Genomic DNA, 18,703 nt, shown 5'->3' with positions numbered 1-18,703 from the left:
TGCTCTGTCCTTTGTTCAGGGCCTTTCCAAAACCTAGTCCTTTGAAAGGTCCCAAAGAAAGAGGAGGATTCTGTATTCTCAGAGGACCTGTGCCTCTGAATATGTGGCCATTTTATTAGGCAGCAGACTCGAGGTCTGCAAATGTTTTTATCTTGTAATATTGTTCTTCCTTTGTCCCCAAATGAAGAAAGTAACCAAGTCTCCTGAAAACACAATGCCTCAAAGCGAGACGATTTATTTCAGAGTTGATTATCAGTTGGTTTGCCAGATAAACTACAGAACACATAATTCAGTTTTCATTGTAGGAAATCAATGAATTAAGAGGTTTTGTACAGAGGAACCTAGGGCCCTGGACATGCCAAATATCTGCTCTATCAGTGAGCTACATTCCAGCCTGAACATTTTTTTAAGTCTAAATATGTCTCAAATATTTAATAAAACTGTTAAAATTATTTGTCTAAAATTCAACAGAAGTGGAGAACCCTGTATCTTATGCATTAATTCTTGTCACCGCTTACTACTGGAAGAAGCCAGTTGCTAGGACTGACAAGTTTTAGCTCTCAGTTTGCAGTCGTGGTGAGGTTTCAAAGGAACAGCTCAGCATTTGGCATAGGCTACTAGTTCTGCCTATGTCATCAGCCATATTTCTCATCAACCACTTAGCTTAACTGGGTGAGCAGTAGGAAGAAGGCTCCCCTATTTATTTTATTTCTTACCTACTAGAGAAATGGGGGCTTCCTGGAAATGTGTAAATGTATCAGGCTTGGTCTAGTGGTAATTCACCTGTTAGACAAACAGGAGGAAACAGTGCTAACCATGAAGATACTCTCACCATGGGAGAAAAGCCCCTTCCCAGCCAGGCTCAGGCCCGAGTGCACCGTGCAGTAACCCGGAAACCATTACAAAGCAACCTCGGTTCTGAGTCACTTAGTTTCGTGAGTTGGGGACCACCACTGCTGCCCAGCCTCAGCTGGCCACTGTACGGTCCAAAACTCAGCACGATGTTTTCCTAGTTCAAAGGGTCACAGCTGGGGCCGAGCGGCGTGCAGATGGGAAGGGAGGGGGCCAGGGAAGGACTCTGCTGCCTCTCCTCCCAAAGCAAAATCTTTCCCTAAGTTCCTAGCGGCTCAGAACATACCCTTCCTCATCAGTGTGACCTGGGCCTTGAGACAGCACTCACCCAGGCTGACAAAGCAGGGGTGAGTGTGGAACCCCAGCTCTGTTCCTCACGACAGTGGAGCAAGTGTTTGATCCACTCAGCCATCTCCCCAGCCATAGTAGATACAATGTCTATATCCACTGTGTTTAGGGAACTCAGCTCCAGGCCGTGACTCCCTAGGTCTTAGTCGGTGAGGTGATTCGTAGCTGAAACAGCAACAGTTGAGTTACTGATGCAGAGAGCGCGTGCAGCAAGCATGAGACAAGCAGGGGCGACTCTGTCTCCAGACAAGGCTCCTGACCAAAGAATCTGTCTACTAAAGTGTGTGTTATCATCGTGTGTGTGCATGTTTGTGTGGTACGAGTGTGAATGGCCGGACTCACGTGCCACAGTTGTGCAGGTAGAGGTCATCTGTCAGCACCTTCTTTTCTTCTACTGTGGGTTCGAGGCCTAGAACTCAAGTCATTTACCTTGGCAAATGCGTTTACCCACCGAGCCATCCTGCTGGCCCAAGAACGTCTTACCAGCACTGTTTCCAGGATACCTCATGGTTGGGTTACTGCGTACATAGTGAATTGATAAGCAAAATGTTAGTCCTGTGAGGACAACATATGTTGTTGACCTGGGAGTATAATATCCCTTTTGGAGTTGATTGGCCTTTTAACTAAAACTATCCTTGTGTAAAGCTCAAAGTAACTGGAGAGCATGAACAATGTTATCTTGATTTGAGGCCCGCCTGAACTGACACTCTCATGTCCTGTGCGCACATGAATTATAGAACATGTGGTGGTTTGAATAGGTCTGACCCCCCATATTGACTCATGTGTTTGAAGGCTTGACCCATAGGGAGTGGCACTATTAGGAGGTGTGGCCTAGTTGGAGTGGGTGTGGCCTTGTTGGAGTGGGTGTGGCCTTGTTGGAGGAAGTGCAACACTGTGGGGATGGGCTTTGAGGTCTCCTGATGCTCAAGCTCCACCCAGTGTGGAATTAGAGTCTTCCCTGGCTGCCTTTGGAAGACAGTCCTCTTCAGCTGCCTGCAGATGAAGATGCAGAACTCTTGTCTCCTCCAGTGTCACTGCCATGCTTCCTGCCATGATGATAATGGACTGAAGCTCTAACCCTGTAAGTCCACCCCAGTTAAATGTTTTCCTTTATAATAGTTGCCTTGGTCATGGTGTCTGTTCACAGCGATGGAAACCCTAAGACAGAACATATCCACATTTTAGAACTATTAACAGTGGAATTGGAAAATTACATCTTAAAATCAAAGTCCTGGTGACACCAATTTTTGCTGCCCACAGAAAATGTTTCTTCTGTTTTCTGCTCTTGCAAACTCCACAGCCTCCCTGTATGGTAGCCATTGATATTTGAGCACGTTTTTCTCCCTCTTGTATGTAGGGTATAAATAAATATTTGTTGATAAAATTACTCTTTGATATAAAAAAAAAAACAAACAAAATTGGATATCATTTAGCCTACCCTTTCTGCTCAAAACCCCCAGTTATCCTAAAAGTGTTGGGTACCACCTGGACAGCGACCTTCTGTTATGAGTGTGTGTGTGTGTGTGTGTGTGTGTGTGTGTGTGTGTGTGTGTGTGTGTGTGAGTTTCCCTGTGGCTCACCTCTACTTTGACATACTGTGATCTGAAAGGCATCCTTTTCATCATTGGAATCATTCCTTTCTCCCTCAGACTACAGTACTGACATATTTTTTAATTGTTTTTTTTTTTTGGGGGAGAGCTCGGCAGCTAAGAACACTGGCTGCTCTTCCAGAGGTCCCGAGTTCAATTCCCAGCAACCACAGGGTGGCTCACAACCATCTGTAATGAGAGCTGATGCTCTCTTCTGGCATGCAGGTGTACATTGTGTGTGTGTGTGTGTGTGTGTGTGTGTGTGTGTGTGTGTGTGTGTGTGTATATAAACATATGTGTGTCACAGCATATGTGAGGAGGGCTAAGGAGAACTCCTAGGAAACACCCCCATCAAACCATGTGGATCGCAGTGATGATACAGGCCGCATGCTTGGAACAAGAGCCCTTTCTTGCTAAGCCATCTCTCAAAGCCATGTCTCCGACCCCAGACTACAGCATTATTGACTCAGGTATAAACAGGATTTCACAGCGGTCAGTCAAGGGGCCTCTGATGCTACCTGCTGCGTTAAGTCCCTGATTGTCGGTAAGGCAATTGCACAGTTCAATAGGATTCTTTCCCATCACCAGTCATGGTAAATAATGAAAGTTTAGCCAAGTCAAAAACTCAAGTCTTAATAGAAGATAAGTGAAAGCAACCCCAATCTTCATCACCAGTTTTAAGATCCCGTTCCTTTCTTACTCTTTGAATGCAGTGCTAAGAACAGAACCCAAGGCCTTATGCGTGGTCAGCAGGGTCTTGAACACCAAGTTCACTCTTCTGGCCTCCTGAAGACTTGTAATTCACATTAGAGGAAATGGCGTATCTATATCCACAGGGTTGTTTGTTTCCATGGAAACGTAGCATCTGTAAGCGGAGATAAAGCACAGTGGAACGTACAAGTTTGCTTTTGTTGACAAGTTAATCTCTCACACAAGAAATGCGTTCTGGAGTCTAACACAAGCTTTAAAAGGCCGAAACCCTTGTCAGCATCAGGCTACAAAACAAACAACTTTGGCATTCTGGTTTTCAGCTCTTGGCGTCATTGCACAAAAGGGCATATCTCTTGCGAAGTGTTTAATTGCTATTTAAATTTTAATAATGTCACTGGCCTACATGTTGTTTCCCTTCTATTTAGAAAGCTGTGGAGGGGTTGGAGGGCTGGCTCAGCAGTTAAGAGCACTGGCTGCTCAATCATGAACTCTGGAGTTTAGCATCCACACCAGCCTGCCCACAGCCTTGTGACCCCAGATCCAAGGGATCTGAACAGTCTCTCCTGCCACACTTTCACACTGGAACACACACACACACACACACACACACACACACACACACACACACACACACAGAGAGAGAGAGAGAGAGAGAGAGAGAGACACGCGTGAAATAAAATGTATTTTAAATTAAAAAATTTGGAACCGTATTAAGGGACTCCATGATACAGTTTACATGAGACCTCAGTGATGTAACTGTCTGGGGGTCAGTCATGCTTCTCTAGGGTACCCCTCAGATGGTGTGGTAAGCAAGCCCAACAAACTCACTAGTTTCCTAAATTGAAAATGAAATTGGAATTCCTCTATGTATCTGGTATTTTTTTTTCTTAGTGGAAAAAAGTTTTTTTTTTGCGCAAATGTACTAACAAGATTGATTTTTACAGTGGCATTTTTGGTATAATTAAGTTATTATTAGTCCAACTTTATATTCCTTCCATAAATGATAAGTGAGAACGCTACTGAAGTGAGATAACATCTCTGAGCATACATATTGATTTCTCCTCACAGCGTAGGAGGCTGGGCCTATTTCTGCCCTTATCGTGAGTCAGACGTGTACAGACTTCCCACTGCAGCACGGAAGGCAGTGTCTCCCAGAGCAGTGGGGTTCTGAACTTGCTTGGCCTTTCAGACATAAAGTGTATTTGGCCATTCCCCGACACAGGCAGGAATAATTATCTTGGCTAAGGGTAGAACTTGGCAATAAAGTATGTGCTTACTGTAGGCGAGTTTCAGGGCTCAGGGCCTGATACCCCAAAAAAGACCTTCACCGCAACAAGAATAAAAATATCCAGAGAGCAAAACCAAACACTGCCCTGCGGGCAAGCTAGGTGTTTGGGATCCCCATGCCATGACGTCCTGAGCCTTTCTCAGGGCGAGCTTTTAAGCACAAAACCACCTCAGCTGACACATTACAGTTAGCAAGAACAGTTCACCAGAAGCAGATCCAGAGAAGCCAAGAGACAAGGGTTAGTCCATTCCTTTGATGGATTAGATCTGTGTTCTCATTTTGCAGATGTTAGTGACTGCATACATGTTCCATACAGGAACATACATACAGGTTCTGAGGCCTGAAGTGTACCTCATCATGGCGTCAGTCATGATAAGATCTGGGAGCCTGTTACAGCAGCAAGAGCCTAGCTGTTAAAACAATTCATTAAAAAATAGGTAGAGGGTGAGATGTCTCAAAGAGTTAGAACTTTTGCTGTGCAACTATAAAGACCTGAGTTCAAATCCCCGGCATGCACATAAAAGCTAGACATGACTGTGGGCATGCCTATAACCCCAGCTCTGGGAGTAAGGGGTGAGGGGAAACAGAAGGGTCACTGGGGCTTGGTGGCTCCATCCTAAGTTTCATTCACAGGAATGATGGCAGAGAGTGACAGAGTGGGACATGAGGTGCTGTGGTCTCTATGTACCCACCCATGTACACCTCATACACAGAGAGGCAACGAGACAGTGGGTGAGAAAGTGGTGGAGACAGTGGGGATAGGGCAGAAGCAGTCTTACCCAAGAGAGGAGCTGTGGGCTCTGTGCTATCACAGCTCACCTTATCCTAGGGTACATTTCGAGAGAAGCCACCATTAAGAAAACAGCCTCTGGGGTTGGGGATTTAGCTCAGCGGTAGAGCGCTTGCCTAGCAAGCTCAGGGCCCTGGGTTTGATCCCCAGCTCCGAAAAAGAAGAAAAAAAAAGAAAAAAGAAAGAAAACAGCCTCTGTCTGCTCCAGGTGTTTACGTATGTGCACCCTTTCAACAGCTCCGGCAGCCATCATGGTCCTGTGAATAGTTCGAGGAACACCATTTGCAAGGTCAGACCCTTCGCTTCTGCTTGGCTTTAAATCTCTCTTCAGAAGTTCTGCAAAGGAGCTGTGGTGTTGGTTGTTCTAGTTAACGATTCCCCTAGATTATAGACAGGAGTGAGGTTAATAATATAAGGGGTTATCCATCAACTAGGAATAGGGAAATTTAACCCATCATCGCAGAACCGTGTTTAGAAGTCTGGGGTTTGGATTTTCCTATTTCTCACTAAAAAAAGACTGTGGAGGCAGTAGAAAGTCCTTGCAGTTAAAATCCCCACAGAGGGATCCGTACGGAGAAACCATAGACTTGCCAAAGCCATCCTCTCGTAGCCGTGACATCTGGCTATATTTATTTGTATGGATCCGAGGCATGCTGGAAAGCGTTACCCTCCTGTGCTGCCTGCTCAAGCTCTCCTCTGTTCCCTGACTTCCCTGGGATAAGCTGCACTCCAAGATCTTGCCAATACAGACAGAACCAACCCAGCCTGCCGACCTTCTCCCTCCACCGACCGACACCCTAGAAACCCATGGGCCGAAGTAAGACTTTTCCTTAGGCTGTTTCTGTAAGTTGTTTTGTCGAATCTAGTACTGTGATAGCCCCAATGACCAAAAGTGACTTGGACAAGAAAAGGTTCATTTCGCATCACACATTACAGACCACCGTGAAGGGAGGTCAGGGCAGGAACTTAGGCCAGAGACCTGGAGGAAGGGACTGAAATGGAGCTGACAGAGAGGAACACCACTTACAGGCTTGCTCGGTGCTGGGAAGAGACACCGTGACCATGGCAACTCTTAGAAAGGAAAGCATTTAACTGGGGCTGGCTTACAGTTTGGAGTAGTCCATTATCGTCATGTTGGGAGGCACGGGGCATGCAGACAGACATGGTTCTGGAGGGACAGCTGAGAATTCTACATCTAGATTGACGGGCAGCAGGAAGAGACACTGGCTTGAACATCGGAAACCTCAAAGCCCACCGGCTGTGACACACTCCTCCAACAAGCCACGCCTACTCCATTAAGACCACACCTCAGGGCCCATTTTCCTCTCAAACTACCACACTCCCCAGGGCTTGCTCAGGATGGGTTTTGTGCTCTCCAGGACCAGCACCCACAGTAGGCGGAGCCTTCCCACACCGATCATTAATCAAGACAATTTTCCCCATAGGGAATTGCATACAGGCCAGGCTTCGTGAGGAATTTTCTCAATTATGATTCCCTGTTAGATGACTCTAGCTTGCATCAGGTTGTAAACAAACAAACAATGCCCCCCAAATACTAGGACAAAAGGTAACCCCACCCCACTTTTGCCCACTTTCTTGTTTTCTTGTTTTACAATTGTCTTGTAGTTATGTCCCACTCCGCAGGGACATTGACACACAGCAGGGCTTAAGGTGTAAGCATATAAATATATATATATATATATATATATATATATATATATATGTATCAGGGTGGATAAGTAAGAGACCATTTGTGGCATTTATATCCATGATATAACAAATTAATTGAGAAATTTTGTCTTGTTTCTTGTGTAAATCTCAGGTGATCTTCCTAATGGTGGCCAGTCTCTGGGATCCAAGTGCCTACCCCCCTCACCCTTTGACTCTCATGGAGGTTCTTTGATTCTTTTTTTCTCCTGTATCTTCGTTTGCAACTGCAAAACCAAAAGCCATGGTACAGGCAAATGGGCTAAGAGAATAATATATGAAGAGATGGTTTTGCCAATACAGTAAGGTGATCCTATCTCTAATACACCCAAGCTTCCTATCACATCGAACATTCCCAGCGAAAAATACTTAGCAGGCAAATTTAGTTTATAGAAAAATGATGTTTTGATCCATTGCGGTGCCATCCAAAGTAGAATACAGAGTGTTTATCCTAAATGTATCCTACAACGGTATTTAAAAGTTATTTTATATGCATTTATTCTCATGCAACTTCATACACACAGAGGGAGAGGGAACAGACAGACGGACAGACAGACACAAAGTACTTAGGTCATATCTCCCCTCACTTCCTCTCTGTGCCCCTTCCTCTTCCCACCAACCCCCTCCTTCCTGTCTTTTTATGCCGCTGTATTTAATGAGGGCTGCCTGCAGGAACATGGGCATAACTGAGCAAAGATGGCGTACCAGTGGCTACAGCATTGAGGACTATGTCCCCCCTGACTCCAACAACCATTAACTACTCAGAGCTCCCCGGGGAGGCTTGGGTCCTTCTGAACCCCACCCCAATTCGTGATGGAATGCTCCATAAGTGTTTTCTTTTAAGTTAATAAGAAACTCAAGTAAAAACTAGCCTGAATAATAAAGATAGTGTCTGTTGGTTTATGAGACCGAAAAGCCAAAGGGTTTTAAGTTAATAAGAAGCTTGACTAAAACCCAGCTTAAATGATGAAGGCAGTGTCGGCTTGTGAGACCAAGAGCCAAAGGCGAAACCTTGGCTTCAAGTGAAGCTCGGCGTTGTCACCGAGGCTCTACCTTCCTTCTCTCTGCCTCCCTTGCTCTCAAGTGGCACTATGTCTGTTCTAAAATGGCTCCCCACATGATCCTAACATGCTTTCAGTAGGTCCTATGTACCCTGTTCCTGGCAGCCTCTAAAAGGAATGCCCCTACTCATCCTTAAGGCCATGGACTGGTTCACTATTCTTTATTTTTATTTTATGTGCGTTGTGTGTGTGTGAGGGTGTCGGATCCCCTGAAACTGGAGTTACAGATAGTTGTGAGCTGTCCTGTGGGTGCTGGGACTCGAACCCGGGACCTCTGGAAGAACATCTAGTAGTCTTCACAGCTGAGCCATCTCTTCAGTACCTGGCTCATTATTCTTACTGGAGCCAAGTCTAACCCTAAAAGGAAACCAGAGATAGTCATTACTGAAGCTCTCCCTGCTGTTCCTTGCTGTCCATTATGACTGACTGACCAGGATAAATTATTCATATTTCATTCACATTAGCACTCTCTTGTTCAGAAGGTGAGCTCCCTCCCCTAGCGTTGTGGCTCTTGGCCTTTTACTTTTTCCTGTATGCAACCATACAGGAAGGCTTCCTCCTACCCATGTCTCTGTTAGAATGCTGGTGTCTCGGTGACAGTGCCTCACAGTCCTGTCCCTGACTCACAGTGGGGGCTTCGCCATTGCTCTTATTTGGAACCTGATGAGCCACATGTTCTTGATGGGACTCACTCTCTTTATAAGGTGTTCAGAATGCTTCCTAGGCTACTGTATCTGCGAAAAGCAGCCCAGCAATGGACATGTGGTTGCCGATCCCAGCTCTGATAGTCAGAGGTTCGAATGAAGGGTGACCAAGTCTCCTGGTACCCTGGAAGATCACCACTATTTTTGTTAGACATTAACATTTGAAAAGAAAATGGTTGCTGAGGCTGGGACTTTTGGCAATCCAGTTTGCCAAATTCCCGGAGCTAGATAGAGAGTAGAGACAAAAGAAGGCAAGGAAAGGGTTGGGGATTTAGCTCAGCGGTAGAGCGCTTACCTAGCGAGTGCAAGGCCCTGGGTTCGGTCCCCAGCTCTGAAAAAAAGAAAAAAGAGAAAAAGAAGAAGAAGAACAAAAAGAAGGTGAGGAAATCAGGGAATCCTGTGAAAAGGGTGTACCGCACCATCCATCAACCCGGTGAGGGCAGCCAGAAGCCTACACTACTGTGCTTAGGAGAACACGCACTTACGGTGACTCTCTTTCCTGTGAAGAAGGGACAGTTACATGGGACATCTGTGCCTCAGGAATTAAACTCCAAGGCACCTGCCTACTCTTGTTCATGGCTGATTAGTTCCTGGGATACCAAGGATCTACCTTCTATCTACCCACCCACGCGTTTATTCTTGAGGTGTGATCTTTGCTATGTAGTCAAGGCTGTCCAGATCTATGCATCACTTCAACCGGCTTCAAACTCGTGATCCTCCTGCCTCAGCCTCCTGAGTGCTGGGATCACACACACACACACACACACACACACACACACACACGCACTGACTGCATAGTTGTCTCTGCCTAAGCTGTTGTGAACTCGTTTCCCTGTTAGGTGAAAGTAAGCAACAAGGTCGTCTGTCTGTCGTGGTCTCCTGGGAGTCATGGTCACTAGCACCGGGTGAGCACTTAGCACAGGACAGCTTCTGGTTTCAGCAGTACACGTGCCTGGGTTCCTGTGGAGTCAGGCAGCTCGGTCTATGGCAGCACCGCTACGAATGGGCAAGGATGGGGTTTGAGGCGCCATATAGATTCACAGTGTGGTGGTCTTTGCCATGTCACTTCCCAGCGACCTTGTTGTCTTAAAAGTTAAAGCTTGTTTTATAATGTGTGTATGCGTACATGTTCACATACATGTGTACGTGACATATGTGTGCAGTGTGTCAGGATCTCTGCCCGTCGTGCTCCATTTTGGTTCCTGAGACAGTGAAGCTCACTGGTTTGGCCTGAACGGCTGGGCAGTGAGGTGCAGGGATCCTCCTGTCTCTCTCCCCAGCACTGGGATTATAGGAATATGTCACCATGCCTGGCTTCTTAGGTAGGTGCTGGGGATCTGAGCCCAGGTCCTCATACCTGATAGCATTTTTACCAACAGAGCCCCAGCCTGGAATTGTACATATTTTAATTAATACTTCAGAGGCGAAAAGGACAGATGATTATTGATACTCAGTTGTGAACAATGAAATCTTAGTGATGAATTTACACTGTGTGCCCGTGTCCCCAAGAGGCAGCCACTTGAAACTTGTTTTTAGCCACCTATGGATGCTGCTTCAGCAAACCAGCTATGGGTTAAGAAGGGGGCAGGGGGCTGGAGAAGGCAGGGGGAACAGAAGTCTGTCCTCAGGTGACACTTGCAAGTTATTAATAGAACATAAAACAGAAGAACTTAAACTTTCTCAACAGATAAATTAGAGGGTAATTAGCTGTAATGGAAAACGATTCTTTCTTTGGCCGAACAGTTCATCATTGATTTCTTAATCCTGTGCATCCACGGGGTGTTTACAGTGGGACTCAGCATAGATATATTTCATATGTATTAGGGTAGAGTCAGAAATGTGATTTAAGAGCAGAACCCAAATTGATCATTATTTCGAAATGAGTGTGGGGGCTGAGCATAGCAATGAGTGCCTGCAATCCCTGTGCTCAGGAGACAGAAAGATCAGAAGTTCAAAGCCAGCCAGGGATATAGTGAGTTAAGAAACCTGTCTTATAATAAGACCTTGTCTCTAATTGAGAGAGACAGAGGGGGAGACAGAGACAGAGACAGAGAGAGAGGAAAAGAAGAAGAGGAAGAGGAGGAGGAAGAGGAGGAAGAGGGAGAGGAAGAAGAAGAGGAAGAGGAAGAAGAGGAGGAGGAGTAGATAATGTAGGGAGATGGTGTCTCAGTGAATCAAATACAACACAGGCAATGGACAAGAGTTCAGAACCCCAAAACCCACATAAAACCAGGTGTGGTTGCACACACCTGTAATCCCAGCCATCCTATAGAAAGATGTGAGGCAGAGGCATGAGACTTCCCAGAAATTCGCAGACCAGCCAGCCTGGCCTACACCATAGCAATGAGACCGTCTCAAAACAAGGTCAACCATTGTCCTCTGACCCCACACATATGTCGTGATGTTTGCTCGCACACTTGCACACACAGAACACACATGGCCTAAATAATAGGAATTGAATGTGAAAAGATAGAATGGTGGAACCCTCAAAGCAGTTTCTCTTACCTGTATGGCAATCTTTGCCCAGGTACGAGCAAAGTAGTTGCGTCTACAGCCTTTGCAGTCAACATCATTCACCACTCACTTCATGGTCTGATTGAACATGAAATCCAGGCATCATCATGAGTGAAGACAAGAGCAGGATGTAGAGATTAAACAAAGAAATGGGCTGCTCACTTTGGCAGCACATATTCTGAAATAGGAACCGTTCAGAGATTATCGTGGCCCCTGAACAAGGGTCACACTCAAATACGTGAAGCGATCAATGCAGGTGTAGTAGCACATGCAGGTAGGATTTGTTGAGGGAGGCCAGCCTGGGCTACTCACTTATGGGGTTGGGGATTTAAGTCAGAGGTAGAGCACTTGCCTAGCAACTGCAAGGCCCTGGCTGGGTTCCATCCTCAGCTTTGAGAAAGAAAGAAATGGGGTATGCGCTCCAGTGTCTGAGCTGAAGTCTACTGCATGATCCGCACAGAACAAGTTCCATGAGGCTTTGAGCCCCAGCCGTGTGAAACGCCCCAACTTAGGCTAAAGGTTTACAATGCTGGGATTCGTAGAATGGCCTGGAAAGGAGGCAGGCCTTGAAGGGTGCTGGCATTGGGACCCACAGAGCAGAAAGGAAAGGCAAGGAGAGGAGCTGAAGCCCAGGCAGACCATGGGGAGTTAGCGGGGAAAGGGAGATACAGGCGGGAGTCGGGGAGAGATGGGGGTGGTTACTTTCTAGGCAGTGAGATAGAAGGAGTGAGGGCTGATTTCTCAGAGCGCAGTGGGTTACCAAGCTGGCTGGAGGAGGGTCTGTGGCCAAAACAAGCTTTCTAGCCCATTCCAGCACAGTGCCTTTGGCTTTAAGTCTCATAAACAGATGTTAAATTTATTGTATAAACTACTTTTGAATTGAGCTTCTTATTAACTTATAAAGCCATGTTGTAAGAGGTGTCTAAGACAGGCCTTTCTGCTGCATTCAGGGGACGGCACTTGGACAACTACTTCAGCAACATTGTCTACCAGCTGAGTTTGCTTACTGAACGCTTTTTCCCCCAGAATGGCTGATACCGTGGAAAACCCGGCTCTATTACAGATGGGGTCATTTTACTATGTTGTCAAAATCGTGATCCTTGAATAAAGCCCTCTCTTTTGATCCCACTTGCCTACACCATGGCTTTCGGGAGGAACCATGTAGTAAAAATATAGAGATAAAAGAGAGAAGGTAGGAAAGTGTCTCCGTGATATCAGAAATTAGTACCAACACCTTTAGTCCTTGTGTGCAGTTTTAAGCTACCACCTTTTGCTCCTGGACTGGTGACCACACTGCCAGCCCCCACCTGGAATCCATGAAATCTTTGGACAAATGACACACACGTTTGTTCCTTTACAACTGGCCTTCTTGATCCGATTGTTGAGAGCAGATACCTCCCACCTGGAAAAGTGTCCCCTTACTAATTTGTTATCTCTGTCTCTCCACCTGCCCTAAACTTCAGTGGCTAGTCCCAGCCAGTCACTGCCAAACATCCTTGGCCACCTGTCTGTAATAGTGGCCACAGACCCCAGCTCTACCCGGCCCCACGGCCTCACATGGTTGCTGTGTTCTTATCCCTCCAAAGCATAGCAGAAACTCCTCTCTTCTTCCTTGTGTCTGCTTTTTCCTCCTGGGACCTGGAAGTCCTCCTCCTGTACCTTCTTTCCAGCAATTGGCCCCTGGCTTTCTTGACTGACAAATCAAGAACCAACTGGGGAACAGGACCTTAGCATCAACCTGCCCCTTTAACGTCCTTGAGTCATCAAGTCCTAGTAACAATAGAACAAGAACAGACTCCTGTGGGGAAACTGGAAAACAGAAAAGAGATCATTGGCACTATTTTTTTTTTGAAGCAGATCATCTTGGCTAACTCCTTGGCAGTTCGAGAGTGATAAGCACTCCCAGTTTGCTAGATCCACCAAGACACATATGGGACTGGGATTAGTACCCATGACAACAGAGTACACAGCAAGCAGGCGCTCCCCCCACCCCCAACACACACAATCCACATGTCACACTGCCCTTGGGAGTTGAGGTCCATGTTTGGAGAATTGGTTTTGGTTCATAAATTGCTGTCACCAGTTGAACTTGTTGACAATTAGTTGTTTTAATTAAATGTTTACTAAACTATGCCAGCAGAGCAAGTACACTAAACTTCCTTGACAATAAATTAGAGTTTTGAAAAGACTCTATAAATACCAGACACAGCTTGGGTATTTTACTGCACGGTGAGATTGGAAGGAGTTATAGGAGACAAGAAGGCGCCTACGTCAGACTACGCTGCCCTACCTTTTAGACTTCTCTGTGCTCTTTGGAAAGATCAATAGGAAGCTGTGGACAATGGCTTCTGTATACAGAATAGAACTCCATTAGCTAAAAAGGGGAAGGTGGACAGGAAGTTCATCAAATCCTCTGTGTGTGTGTGTGTGTGTGTGTGTGTGTGTGTGTGTGTAGGAGCCAGAGCTTTTAAGGCAGGATCTTTCACTGGCCTGGGGGCCACAGAGTAGGTATGAGCTGACTGACCATCAAGTTCTGGGTTCTGCCTGTCCCTGCCTCCTCAGCACTGGTATTGCAAGCACATGCCACCAGAGCCAGCACTCTCATATGGATTCTGGAAATCTAACTCGATTTCTCTTGCTTGCCCTCACCCAAGTCCTTATGTTTCAGCCAGGTTGTTCATCTTGGAACCATTTGCCATGTTGACGATGTACCTTTACCTTCTTTCGAGCCTTGTCAACTAGAATGCTTTTTTCCCCCACTTTGTTCCAAATCTGCAAACGTGAGATATATGTGTCAGATGCAAGAAATTGTTAACAGATGTTTCTGTTGTGGCTCCTTTCCTGATAGTAAGGATATAATGGACTGGTTTGCTGGGTTCTTTTTGTTGTTCTTGTTTTCAGTGGACTCTTGCCTTTCTCCCCTACCCTCGAATCGAAGGATTTTTAATAATCGTTTGTGGCTAAATGAATTCTATGGCATCGATAGGAAACCTCTAGATGTGCCTCAGGTGGATGTGTGTTAAGTAAAGTCACCACTGAAAACCAGCTGGGTACATGACACAACCCACAAGAGTAGGAGACCAGAGGGTGAGCGGAATTAACGTCATCAGAAATGTTCTAGTATTTATTAGAGATGATCAGCCACCAAAAGAATGTGGCTAATGGTTTTTGGACTTTCACATTATTTTGTGCTATCAAAATAAATAATCACTGTGCTCCCCACAGGAAAAAATCAGACCTCCTAGGATGGAAAGACGAAGCTAGCTCTGCAGAAAGGCAAGTCCACTCTGAGGGTGTGAGCAGGAGACCAGACTTGGGCTAGGCAGACGTAAGTTCTTAGCGGGGCCGGACACAAGAAGATGGCTCTGTGTTCTGTCCCTTGCTGCCATGGTCAAGTGCGGCGTGTGTTCATCTCCATCCCACATTTGGAGTGAACGTACAACTCAGATCCGTCTCAGAGCCGTTTGTTAGACTCGCTGTGCATGTTGGGAACTATGACAACAGCAACAACAAAAACCACATGATCGCACTCTCCAGAACTTGGCTGGCCGCCACCTTTCCCATTTCTGATGCTCCGTCGTGAAGCAGCCTGTATCCCATATGAACGTTTCCGATATGTATTCTTGCTAGCACAGAAAGTGGGGGCGCTCTTCCCAACTGTGCTGTGTGGGCATTTTCTCTCTCTTTCTTTAATTGTTGGAAGTAGGTTATGTGCTACATAACACTGGAATCCTAACATACTTCCCACTTAATTTAAGTATGATCATAACACGGGGGTTATGGTCCCTCTCACTGGGCTATTCTGATCCGGAACATACATACGCTGGGCTATTTTGGCCTGACACCATGCTTTTGAATTCTGTAATGAGATGTCCTTTTCTTGATTCAATATGGCATGGCATATAAGTGTATTTCTTGTAATGAATTGGCTTCTTGGGTAGATCTGTTTCCCAACAGGACATTCTCGTCCTCTGATCACAGTGTTATGGTCTTAGAAAGGGTATAACTTTCACCTGCAAATGGAGATGTTGATGTTTCGCTTTTATCCCCCCAGTCACTGACAGCTGACTGACAGAGGTAAGGTATCCTGTGGCCAACCTCTCTGAGGACAGACACTGACGCGAGTTTACCTCTCAGAGAGGTCAGGTGGTAGCCGTCTTCCTTGCCATGTGCAGCCATTTTTCTTACATGGGACATGCTAATGGGACATGAACAGTTACTGTCAAATGGTTTGGGGGAGACTGACCAGCAGTACCAACTGGGGATCCATGTGTTTGAGTGCCTGTAATGTCTTCTCATGTCTTGATGAAAGCCAGTTGACCACATCTCTGCCTATAACCAGCTAGTTGAAGAGTTAAGCTCTTTCCTTCAGCTCCACAGACTTCCACAGACTGAATCTAACATGGATAGAGTGTGAGGGAAACGAATCGAAATAAAACCACCTTTTAAAATGCGTTTAAGATAAATAGGACTGGTCTGAATCCTGGAGAGTGTTCTGGAAAAGAAAGCCTGGTATTGAGTCCAATGGGAGTCCCTTGGCGGCCAACTCTGCCTCCAGCTGTATTCAGTTACTGAACAGCTGTCAAAGAAAGCAAGGCATTATTTGTGCATTAGAACAATTTCAGAAAGCTGCTTTCAACCTCCCCCCACCCCCCAGTGCTGGCTTCTTTTTTTTTTTTTCAGCCTTCTAATCTCTGCAAAGGTTTTAAATGCTGTAATGACCCATGCCTGTGTCAGGCATGAGGTTACCACAGAGCATCACATGACACAGTTAGTCTTGTGTGAGAGGAATTACAGCCATTGGAATTTTATTTCCTGCAGAATTTTGTGCTGTGTCACGTCGTTGCATATATCGGTTCTGGCCCAAAGTCAGCAACAGTGTCTAGCATTTATCTCCCAGCGAGATGACAACTGCACCACATAGGAAACAGTGCTGGATGTAAGGAAAGGCATAAGGAAAGGCATAAGGAAAGAACTCCAGGGTGAATTTCTGTCCTGGACCCTGCATCTTATAGATGGGTTGGGCCAAGGCAGCTTTGGGAATTTGTAATGCTGTGAAATACTTCCAATGTGGTGCTCCTTTTTGACTTGATACACAATTGATTTGCAGGAATTCCGGGAGTAAAACACAAACATCATGTTTGCGAGGCCAAGTAGTTTACCAACCAAACTGTCTTTCCGAGCGTGAGCTGCCTCATTTCCTATTAAAAGATTTTTACACTTTTTATTGCCGTATTTTACATGTATGGGCATTTGCTTGTATGTTCAGGGATCACATGTGGGCATCGCCTGCCGTTGCTGAAAGAAGGCAGCAGATCCCCTGGGACTACTGTTGTGAGCCACCGGCTGGGTGCTAGGAGTCAAACCCAGATCCTCTGGAAGAGCAGCAAGTGCACTTAACGGGGGAGCTGTCTCTCCAGCCCCCCACACTAGAAGCTTTAAATAGTTGTACTTGACATGTTTCAAAGAATAGATATCGTCTTGATTCTTTTCCCAAGTAACAAACTTGAACATAAAGGGGATTCTTTTACATGGGGGGATTTTCTTGACTCAGACACAAAACAGTCAAATTTAAAGTAACCCTGTGCGAATGAGCTGGGCATCAAGGTCAATGACATCTGTTCCTTTCACAGTGCCTCCAATATTCTAGCCAGTCTTGATCTACCGGACAGAGTGAAAGTTGTCTGAATTAACTAGGCTCTTCCGTGGTTCCACTGATACATTTCCCTCTATCTCCCATATGGGATTAGGTTAATTATTTAGAAAATCTAGAAGAGTATTATGTTCGTGGTATTATATGGTCAATAATGGTTAATCTAACCTTTATATTTTATATTACATAAGGATTCTCTACCTGGTGTTCTCAATCCTTCTGTAACTAACTAAAGGGAATACAGGTAGAGAAGTATTTAGTCTAAAACAAACAAACAAACAAACAAACAAAACAACAACAAAAAGATTACATGTTCTTTTTTTTCCTGACATCCTTTTATTAAGGTATTGTTTGTGGACTGCAAACTTTCCTCTCCGCTTTTCTGCTCTCTCATTTGTCTGGCTTCCTCTCAAGCTTCCTTTCTCCTCAACAGGCAAAGGTCTGTGCTTTTCCCCCCAGGCAACTGTCACCACCTTGAAATTTTACTCCAATGTCCTCCACACCTGTTTGGACAACTTAATGTAACATCTACTGTACAGGAGCGGTCACCAGCTTAAATGACAGCTCACTGTTTAGTCCCTCCATCCCTCTGGTCTCATTCAGGGCCCTGCAGGGAGGGGGATCAGGACTTTGAATGTGTGGGCCTATATGTAGAATAAATCTTAAACCCTTTGTCAAAGAATAAGTGCATTTCTAAATTTGATAGTGTGTTTCACTCTGTTGCTCTCCAAAAGACTTATTCTAATTTGTATTTCCACCAGGTGTAACAGTTGTTGACATCTTGCCACAGTTCCGTCAACATAGTGTATCTTCAGGGATTTGACTTATACTCATTGGGTGAAATGTTGTATCTCACAGAGATTCTCCTCCTCCACTGGGAATATCTTTCTCTGAGCTTCCGCCTAGGTCTTCCCTCTCACAGAGTTGTGGAGGAATGTGGCTGGGTGGAGGAAGTGTGCCTTCTCTCACTGAGTCAGCATCTAAGGCTAACACTAACAGAAGCCAGACACAATGTGTCAGTCTCCCCTCACAATAGCACGAATGAAAAAAGCCTTCATTGCCCTAAGGAAGGATACACGTGTGCATGAGAGTCAATGACCTGGTAGTGGAGGAAGCCAGGTACTTCCTTTCCTGCACTGACAGATTGCATTCCAGTGGTAGCCTTAAGGTCTGATCCTTACAGAGGATCTAGTCTTTTATTAAACCAAGAACCATCTGCGACTAAGTCAGGTAAACCTTTATGTACTTGGTCAGAGATGCTCACTGACTATATACCAATAAAACTAAGAACTACAGATCCACACTAGGGGTCTGACGTCATATCTGCAAGTTAGGTTGAGGGGTGTGTGTGTGGTGTTTGTATACATGATATTGGAGGTGTTTGTGTACATCTGTGTACATGTGGCAGGGGTGAGGGGACTGGAGGCCAGATGTTAACATCAGGTGTCTTCCTCAGTCTCTGTTCACAAGGTCTCTCACCCAGCCT

The 18,703-nt window shown here is 45.6% G+C and overlaps 1 protein-coding gene and 2 long non-coding RNA genes across 6 annotated transcripts in view; 2 read left to right on the top strand and 1 right to left on the bottom strand.

Moving 5' to 3' along the window:
• Positions 1 to 18,703, top strand: part of Fam171a1 (family with sequence similarity 171, member A1) — a 123,754-nt gene that overhangs the window by 25,883 nt on the left and 79,168 nt on the right. The gene's annotated exons all lie outside the window — the stretch shown is intronic.
• On the top strand, positions 2,157 to 11,150 carry LOC134482750 (uncharacterized). The gene is made up of 2 exons (XR_010059270.1): positions 2,157 to 2,281; positions 5,816 to 11,150. It is a non-coding gene; the product is annotated as an uncharacterized LOC134482750 (long non-coding RNA).
• LOC134482749 (uncharacterized) lies at positions 2,224 to 16,749 on the bottom strand. The gene is made up of 5 exons (XR_010059269.1): positions 13,122 to 16,749; positions 11,556 to 11,642; positions 9,346 to 9,381; positions 3,490 to 8,703; positions 2,224 to 2,358 (listed from the first exon to the last, which is right to left on the bottom strand). It is a non-coding gene; the product is annotated as an uncharacterized LOC134482749 (long non-coding RNA).

Source organism: Rattus norvegicus, chromosome 17 (genome assembly GCF_036323735.1).
Source record: "Rattus norvegicus strain BN/NHsdMcwi chromosome 17, GRCr8, whole genome shotgun sequence".
Taxonomy (NCBI): Eukaryota; Metazoa; Chordata; class Mammalia; order Rodentia; family Muridae; genus Rattus; species Rattus norvegicus.
The sequence above is the reverse complement of the archived record's forward strand: the minus strand, read 5'-3'. Positions and strand labels throughout refer to the sequence as shown.